This window comes from Triticum aestivum, chromosome 5D (genome assembly GCF_018294505.1).
Source record: "Triticum aestivum cultivar Chinese Spring chromosome 5D, IWGSC CS RefSeq v2.1, whole genome shotgun sequence".
Lineage (NCBI taxonomy): Eukaryota > Viridiplantae > Streptophyta > Magnoliopsida > Poales > Poaceae > Triticum > Triticum aestivum.
The window spans coordinates 89,520,089-89,530,278 of record NC_057808.1 but is presented as its reverse complement, the minus strand read 5'-3'; positions in this window follow the sequence as shown (position 1 = coordinate 89,530,278).

The following is a 10,190-nucleotide window of genomic DNA, read 5'->3' as shown; positions in this document are numbered from 1 at the left end:
AAAGTTTCCGTGAGCATGAACAAAGTTCAAGGAGCTCTCCCACTTCAACAATGCTTGTCTTTCTCACTTTCACTTTCCTTTTTGAAAAAGTTTTGGGTTCCCCTCTTTATTTTTGTTGTTTTTACACTATATGAGAGCACTCAACAGAAATAAATGACTCTCTAAAACTTCCGGGTTGTCTCCCTGGCAGCGCTTTCTTTAAAGCCATTAGGCAAGGCATATAGTGCTCAAGTAATGGATCCACCCGGATCCCAAGGTATATCAAAGTCAATTTTAATTAACAATGATTTGTAATTTAGTAGTGAGCACAAAGTAACATATATCATGTAATGACGAAGTCTAACTCTCTTCCTATGCATCGGCATGTCATAAAAGAACAATTCATGCACGCAAAGTAAAGGCCAATGCATAGTATAAGCAGTTTCTTGCAATTCTATCGTGTTGGAAACATAAAGAGGCGGAGATGTAGTTCCTCTCTCATGATGCAAGTAGGAGCAGCAAGCACATGCATATTATAACTATCAAAATCATCATGTGTGGTAGTAAAACGCAACCCATCAATATAATCCTTAATAAGCACAAACTTCTCCGATATAGTGTAGTTGGGAGAATTCAAAAAGATAATAGGACTATCATGCGTGGGTGCAATAGCAACAATTTCATGTTTAACATAAGGAACTGTAGCAAGTTCATCTCCATAAGCATAATTCATATTGGCATCTTGGCCACAAGCATAGCAAGCATCATGTTCATCAAAAAGGGATATTTCAAACGAGTTCAAGGGATCATAATAGTCATCATAGCAATCATCCTTCGGTAAGCACGAAGGGAAATTAAACAATGTATGAGTTGAAGAGTTACTCTCATTAGAAGGTGGGCACGGGTGATCAATCCGCTCGTCCTCCTTTTGTTCTTCACTCTCCTCCTCATCTTTTTCATCCAATGAGCTCACAGTTTCATCAACTTCTTCTTCCATTGATTCCTGCAAAATATTAGTCTCTTCTTGGATAGCGGAGACTTTCTCACTAAGTGCATTAATATCGGAACTGTATTCATAATTCTCATAGCAATATTTGAGGATAGCTAAATTTTCAGGTCTATAAGCAGCATCATCAAAATCTTCAAACTCTTTAAACATAGATTCAATTTCATAAGCACCCATAAAAGCAACAAATTCTTCTATTTGTTCCACATCATAGTAATCATATATACCATTAGCATAATAAGCTAAGGTTTTATTATCATTAAATTTGCATGAAAAGGGAAGGTGTGGAGCCTTCATCCTAGAGCAACAAGTATAATCATAACTCAGGCATACTTGCCGAGCATACCACTTCAATATATGAATTTGATCCCATAATAGTTTCCCTTTTTGTGTCAAGCGATAATCCCTAAAGTATTCACGTTGATCCAACGTTACTCCCACTACATAATTGAATGGGGTTTTCTCTGGATTATCAAAGTAGTACATAATATCTTTCACATAACCAGCATCGAGGGTTTTAGGAGGTTCCCCATCTCCATGAGTAGCAAGTACACCTAATTTTTTTGGTATTTCGTTCCATATCCATAACTAAAGATAGAGAACAACTAAGAACAGCAAATAAAAATTACTTAGTGATAAAGCAAACAAGCACACACGAGAATATTCACCCCACGCTATTGCTCCCCGGCAACGGCGCCAGAAAAAGGTCTTGATAACCCACAAGTATAGGGGATCAATTGTAGCCTCTTTCGATAAGTAAGAGTGTCGAACCCAACGAGGAGCTAAAGGTAGAACAAATATTCCCTCAAGTTCTATCGACCACCGATACAACTCTACGCACGCTTAACGTTCGCTTTACCGGAAACAAGTATGAAACTAGAAGTACTTTGTAGATGTTTTTGGATAGGTTTGCAAGAAAATAAAGAGCGCATAAATAAAAGCTAGGGGCTGTTTAGATAAAGACACAACTAAATTAGTTTTAGTTGAGAGCTTTGTGTTACGAGAAAGTTATTTGTCCCTAGGCAATCGATAACTAGACCGGTAATCATTATTGCAATTTTATTTGAGGGAGAGGCATAAGCTAACATACTTTCTATACTTGGATCATATGCACTTATGATTGGAACTCTAGCAAGCGTCCGCAACTACTAAAGATTCATTAAGGTAAAACCCAACCATAGCATTAAAGTATCAAGTCCCCTTTATCCCATATGCAAACAACCTACTTACTCGGGTCTGTGCTTCTGTCACTCACGCCACCCACCATAAGCAAATCATGAACATATTGCAAACCCTACAGTGGGGATCCCTCATGCTTGCGCGACACGGAGAGCACCATAGGACAGCACCAATAATAAAACATGCAACTCAAACCAATCTTGATCATCAAATAGCCCATAGGACAAAACCGATCTACTCAAACATCATAGGATAGCCATACATCATTGGGAAATAATATATAGCGTTGAGCACCATGTTTAAATAGAGATTACAGCGGGTAAGAGAGAGGTTACACCACTGCATAGAGGGGGGAAGAGTTGGTGATGATGGCGGTGAAGTTGTTGGTGAAGATTGCGGTGATGATGATGGCCACGGCAGCGTTCCGGCGCCACCGGAAGAGAAGGGGAGAGGGGGCCCCTTCGTCTTCTTCTTCCTTGACCTCCTCCCTAGATGGGAGAAGGGTTTCCCCTCTGGTCCTTGGCCTCCATGGCATGGGAGGGGCGAGAGCCCCTCCGAGATTGGATCTGTCTCTCTGTCTCTCTCTGTTTTTGCGTTCTCCTCTGCCGCCCTTTCACCGTTTCGTATATATATGGAGATCCGTAACTCCGATTGGACTGAAACCTTCGCCGTGATTTTTTTACCAAAAATTAGCTTTCTTGCGGCCGAAGGAGGGCATCAACCGCCTTATGGGTGGCCCACGAGAGTCAGGGGCGCAGCCAGGGGGCAGGCGCGCCCCCTACCTCGTGGCCACCTCGGACACCGTTTCACGTTGATCTTTCTCCCAGATTTTCCAAATATTCCAAAAATAAGCTCCGTCTATTTTTATCCCGTTTGGATACCGTTTGATATGGATATTCTGCGAAACATAAAACATGCAACAAACAGGAACTGGCACTGGGCACTGGATCAATATGTTAGTCCCAAAAAATAGTATAAAAAGTTGCCAAAAGTATATGAAAGTTGTATAATATTGGCATGGAACAATAAAAAATTATAGATACGACGGAGACGTATCAGCTACCCTTGCAACGGAGAGGCGAGCTGCTCGTTTCTCCCGGATCCTCATAGATGGCGGTAGCTGCATCAACATCCTTTACCGCGATACCATGGAGAAGTTGAAAATCAAAGAGAAGCAGCTGCTGCCCGGTCGAACTGTGCTTTATGGCATTGTGCCCGGCTTGTCCTGCTCACCAATCGGCAATGTCAAGATAGATGTCCTCTTCGGAGACAAGGACCATTTCCATCGTGAAGCGATTTGGTTTGAGGTGGTGGACCTGGAGAGCCCTTACCACGTGCTCTTAGGACGACCAGCTCTAGCCAAGTTCATGGCAGTGCCACATTATGCCTACCTCAAGATGAAGATTCCAGGGACCAAGGGCATTATCACGATAAATGGAGACTACGAGAAATCGGCGGCCTGTGCTGTAGCCAGTAGCCGGCTGGCCGAGTCCCTTGTGATTTCCGCTGAGAAGAAGCTCCTGGACCGGATGGTGGCCGTAGCCAGCAAGCAGCCGGTCCTGTCACCAGAACCCAAAGAGTCAGAGACCGAGGGCTCCTTCAAGCCGGCCAAAGAAACAAAGAAGGTCCCCTTGAATCCTGAGCACCTGGAGACGCACGCTGTCATATATAGGTGCCAACCTTGACAGCAAATAGGAAAGCGAGCTCGTCGATTTCCTCCATGAGAATCGGGACATCTTCGCATGGTCTCCCAAAGACATGCCGGGTGCTCCAACGGATTTCGCCGAGCACAAGCTACATGTCAGAGCAGACGCCAAACCAGTCAGACAGCCACTCCGCCGACTGTCGGAAGAGAAGAGAAGAATTGTTGGTGAAGAGATAGCCCGGCTTCTGGCAGCCGGCTTCATTATGGAAGTATTTTTTTCCAGAATGACTCGCCAATCTGGTCCTTGTACTCAAGAAGAACAAAAAGTGGTGCATGTGCATTGATTACACCAGTCTCAACAAAGCCTGCCCCAAGGATCCGTTTGCCTTGCCACGGATTGACCAAGTGATAGACTCCACAGCCGGATGCGAGCTGCTGAGTTTCTTGGATGCCTATTCTGGTTACCACCAGATCAAGCTGAACCCGGCAGACCGCCTGAAAATTGCCTTCATCACACAATTTGGAGCCTTCTGCTACCTGACCATGACATTAGGCTTGAGAAATGCCGGTGCCACGTTTCAGCATTTGCTACCTATTGAGCACTGCGTTGGTTTTCCCTTGAAGAGGGAAGGGTGATGCAGTAAAATAGCATAAGTATTTCCCTCAGTTTTTGAGAACCAAGGTATCAATCCAGTAGGAGACCACGCTCAAGTCCCACGCACCTACACAAACAAATAAGAACCTTGCAACCAACGCGATAAAGGGGTTGTCAATCCCTTCACGGCCACTTGCAAAAGTGAGATCTGATAGAGATGATAAGATAATATTTTTTGGTATTTTTATGATAAAGATAAAAAGTAAAGAAAGCAAAATAACGGTAATAGAAATAGCTTGTTGACAGGAGATTAATATGATGGAAAATAGACCCGGGGCCATAGGGTTCACTAGTGGCTTCTCTCAAGATAGCATAAGTATTACAGTGGGTGAACAAATTACTGTCGAGCAATTGATAGAATTGAGCATAGTTATGAGAATATCTAGGTATGATCATGTATATAGGCATCACGTCTGTGACAAGTAGACCAACTCCTGCCTGCATCTACTACTATTACTCCACACATCGACCGCTATCCAGCATGCATCTAGAGTATTAAGTTCATAAGAACGGAGTAACTCTTTAAGCAAGATGACATGATGTAGAGGGATAAACTCATGCAATATGATATAAACCCCATCTTTTTATCCTCGATGGCAACAATACGATACGTGTCGTTTCCCTTACTGTCACTAGGATTGAGCACCGCAAGATTGAACCCAAAGCTAAGCACTTCTCCCATTGCAAGAAAGATCAATCTAGTAGGCCAAACCAAACTGATAATTCGAAGAGACTTGCAAAGATAACCAATCATACATAAAAGAATTCAGAGGATATTCAAATATTGTTCATAGATAATCTTGATCATAAACCCACAATTCATGGCATCTCGACAAACACACCGCAAAAGAAGATTACATCGAATAGATCTCCAAGAGAATCGAGGAGAACTTTGTATTGAGATCCAAAAAGAGAGAGGAAGCCATCTAGCTAATAACTATGGACCCGAAGGTCTGAGGTAAACTACTCACACTTCATCGGAGAGGCTATGGTGTTGATGTAGAAGCCCTCCGTGATCGATGCCCCCTCCGGCGGAGCTCCGGAACAGGCCCCAAGATGGGATCTCGTGGGTACAGAAGGTTGCGGCGGTGGAAATAGGGTTTTGGCTCCTCCTCTGATGTTTTCGGGGTACGTAGGTATATATAGGAGGAAGAAGTAGGTCGGTGGAGCTACGAGGGGCCCACTAGGGTGGAGGGCGCGCCCAGGGTGGTAGGCGCCCCCTTGCCTCGTGGCCTCCTCGTTGATTGCTTGACGTCCACTCCAAGCCCTCTAGATCACGTTTGTTCAGATCACGTTCCCGAAGGTTTTATTCCGTTTGGACTCCGTTTGATATTCCTTTCCTTCGAAACACTGAAATAGGAAAAAAAAAGAGCAATTTGGGCCGGGCCTCCGGTTAATAGGTTAGTCCCAAAAATAATATAAAAGTGTATAATAAAGCCCATTGAACATCCAAAACAGATAATATAATCGCATGGAACAATCAAAAATTATAGATACGTTGGAGACGTATCAGCGTTGCATGTAGAAGTGCCTCCTCAAGCAACTCGGCAGGAATGTCCACGTCTATGTAGACGATATTGTGGTGAAGACGGAGAAGCGCGGTACCGTTTTGGAAGATCTCAAGGAAACTTTTGAAAATCTACGCCGGTTTCAGATCAAGCTCAACCCAGAGAAGTGCGTGTTCGGAGTACCAGCCGGCCAGCTCCTTGGCTTCCTAGTCTCAGAACGCGGCATTGAATGCAACCCCATGAAAATCAAGGCCATCGAGAGGATGGAGAAGCCTACCCGGCTGAGAGACGTCCAGAAGTTCACCGGCTGTTTAGCATCCATCAGCCGTTTCATCGGTCGGCTGGGCGAGAAGGCCCTTCCCCTATACCAGCTCATGAAGAAGACCACTCATTTCGAGTGGAATGACATGGCGGATGAAGCTTTTCTCTATTGAAGAAGATGTTGACCACGCCGCCTGTCCTGGCGGCTCCGACTGCTAAAGAGCCCATGTACCTCTACATCGCCGCCACCAGCCGGGTGGTCAGCACTGTCATAGTAGTGGAGCGCCCAGAGGACGGAAAGGCACATCCAGTCCAGAGGCCTGTGTACTATTTGAGCGAGGTATTGTCAACTTCGAAGCAGAACTACCCTCACTACCAGAAGATGTGCTAAGGCGTGCATTTTGCCGCCAAGAAGCTGAAGCCATACTTCCAAGAGCACCCAATCATGGTTGTATGCACTGCCCCGCTTGCTGAGATCATTGGCAGCAGAGATGCATCTGGCCGGGTGGCCAAATGGGCCATCGAGTTGGCTCCCTACACCATCTTCTACCAGCCACGCACCGCCATCAAGTCCCAAGCACTGGCCGACTTCCTCATCGACTGGGCCGAGACCCAGTACCTGCCGCCAGCTCCGGACTCCACTCATTGGCGGATGCACTTCGATGGCTCAAAGATGCGCACCGGCTTGGGAGCCGGCATTGTCCTCACCTCTCCCAAAGGCGACAAGCTCAGATACACATTGCAAATCCACTTTGCCGCCTCTAACAACGTGGCCGAGTATGAGGCGCTCGTACACGGACTCCAGCTGGCCAAAGAGCTCGGCATCCGCTGGATTATGTGCTACGGCGACACAGACTTGGTGGTCCAGCAGTCATCTGGCGACTGGGACACCAAGGATGCAAACATGGCGAGCTACTGCTTCCTTGTCCAGCAACTCAGCGGATACTTTGAAGGGTGTGAGTTCCTTCACGTACCACGAAACGACAACGAGCAGGCAGATGCCTTGGCACAGATCGGCTCCACCCGTCAAGCAATACCAACAGGTGTTTCCCTTCAGTGCCTCCGCAAGCCATCGATCAAGCCTTCTCCAGAATCTGAGTCCATCTTCGTGCCGGCTCCTCCCGAAGCAGTCGGATCCGACTCGGGGGCCGCAACAGCCGGCCCGAGGACTTTCAGCAGGCGGCACGGGGACTGCAGCAGTCGCACCCGGCCCAGGGACTTCACAACCCGGCCCGGGGGCTGCAGCAGTCGTCCCGGGGACTTCACCAAGCGGCTCAGGGACTGAAGCAGTCGCACCCGTCCTGGGGACTTCATAACCCGGCCCGGGGGCTGCAACAGTCGGCTCGGAGACTTCGACGATGCAGCAAGCGGCAACCAACTCCAACCCGCCGCCTCCGAACCCAACCACCCTAGTACAAGTGGCCGTAGTGGCAATAGAAGAAATTCAAGCACCATCATGGGTAGAGCCCATCCTCAAGTTTCTGGTGAATAGAGAGCTGCCGGCCGATGAGATCTCGGCCCAGCAAGTGCAGCGCCGAGCAGGAGCCTACACGATAGTAAATCGAGAGCTTGTCAGACGCAGTGTGACTGGAGTCTTCCAGCGCTGCGTAGAACCAGAGAAGGGCCAAGCAATCCTCAAAGATATCCACCAAGGCGAGTGCGGCCACCACGTGGCTTCCAGATCTCTTGTCGCCAAAGCTTTCCGCCATGGTTTCTTCTGGCCGACTACTTTGGAGGATGCCAAGGAATTGGTCAAGCATTGCAAAGGGTGTCAGAAGTTCAGCTCCCAGCAACATCTTCCGGCTTCTGCACTCAAGAACATCCCCCTGGCTTGGCCCTTTGCCGTCTGGGGCTTGGACATGGTGGGACCATTCAAGACAGCACGCGGCGGCATGACTCATCTGCTCGTCGCTATGGACAAATTCACCAAGTGGATTGAAGCGAAGCCAATCAAGAAGTTGAACGGTCCGACTGCTATGACCTTCATTGCAGATATCACCACCCGGTACGGTGTACCACACAGCATCATCACCGACAATGGCACAAATTTTGCCAAAGGCGCCTTGGCCCATTTCTGCGCGACGCAGGGCATCCGACTCGACTTAGCGTTCATTGCCCACCCGTACTCAAACGGCCAAGTCGAGCGAGCAAATAGCCTCATCCTCTCCGGCATCAAGCTCCGACGGGTCGATCCTCCGGAGTGTTCGGCCGGCTACTGGATCGACGAGCTGCCGGCCATCCTCTGGAGTCTGTGAACCACTCCGAACAAATCAACTGGCTTCACGCCTTTCTTCCTTGTGTATGGGGCCGAGGCCGTCATCCCAACCGACATCGAGTTTGACTCACCTCGAGTCACCATGTACACGGAGGCGGAGGCAAAGGAAGCACGAGAAGATGGCGTCGATCTGCTAGAAGAGGGCCGGCAGTTGGCACTCAGCTGGTCCGCTATCTACCAGCAGAGTCTGCGCCGCTACCACAGCCGGAAGGTCAAGCCAAGATCCTTCCAAGAGGGTGACCTTGTGCTCCGACTGATCCAGCGAACAGCCGGCCAGCACAAGCTCTCGGCCCCTTGGGAAGGCCCCTTCATCATCAGCAAAGTATTGGGCAACGACTCCTACTACCTCATCGACGCGCAGAAGCCCAGAGCACGCAAGAGAGACGATTCGGGCAAGGAATCGGAGCGCCCATGGAACGCAAATCTCCTCCGAAGATTTTACAGTTGATTCAATATGTACCACGCTACCTTTTGTATTAAGCACTAAGACATCGGGACCCTCGAGGAGCACTCGGGGGCTACCCTTTTTTATCTATATGATAAGTATTATGCCTATGAATGTGTTATTTCATTCTTCTGCCTAGCACCGGGTTCGACCAGACGGCCGGGGGGCTTGCCACCTTGTCCTATGTCGGTGCTTCCTGAAGGAAATATGCCCTAGAGGCAATAATAAAGTTATTATTTATTTCCTCATATCATGATAAATGTTTATTATTCATGCTAGAATTGTATTAACCGGAAACATAATACATGTGTGAATACATAGACAAACGTAGTGTCACTAGTATGCATCTACTTGACTAGCTCGTTAATCAAAGATGGTTGAGTTTCCTAGCCATGGACATGAGTTGTCATTTGATTAACGGGATCACATCATTAGAAGAATGATGTGATTGACTTGACCCATCCCGTTAGCTTAGCACTTGATCGTTTAGTTTACTGCTATTGCTTTCTCCATGACTTATACATGTTCCTGTGACTATGAGATTATGCAACTCCCGAATACCGGAAGAACACTTTGTGTGCTACCAAACGTCACAACGTAACTGGGTGATTATAAAGCTGCTCTACAGGTGTCTCCGATGGTGTTTGTTGAGTTTGCATAGATCAAGATTAGAATTTGTCACTCTGATTGTCGGAGAGGTATCTCTGGGCCCTCTCGGTAATGCACATCACTATAAGCCTTGCAAGCATTGTAACTAATGAGTTAGTTGCGGGATGATGCATTACGGAATGAGTAAAGAGACTTGCTGGTAACGAGATTGAGCTAGGTATTAAGATACCGACGATCGAATCTCGGGCAAGTAACATACCGATGACAAAGGGAACAACGTATGTTGTTATGCGGTTTGACTGATAAAGATCTTCGTAGAATATGTAGGAACCAATATGAGCAACCAGGTTCCGCTATTGGTTATTGATCGGAGACATGTCTCGGTCATGTCTACATAGTTGTCGAACCCGTAGGGTCCGCACGCTTAAAGTTCTGTGACGATCGGTATTATGAGTTTTTGTGTTTTGATGTACCGAAGGTAGTTAGGAGTCCCGGATATGATCACGGACATGACGAGGAGTCTCGAAATGGTCGAGACATAAAGATCGATATATTGGACGACTATGTTCGGACACCGGAAGTGTTTCGGGAGGTTTCGGACATATACCGGAGTACCGGGGGGTTACCG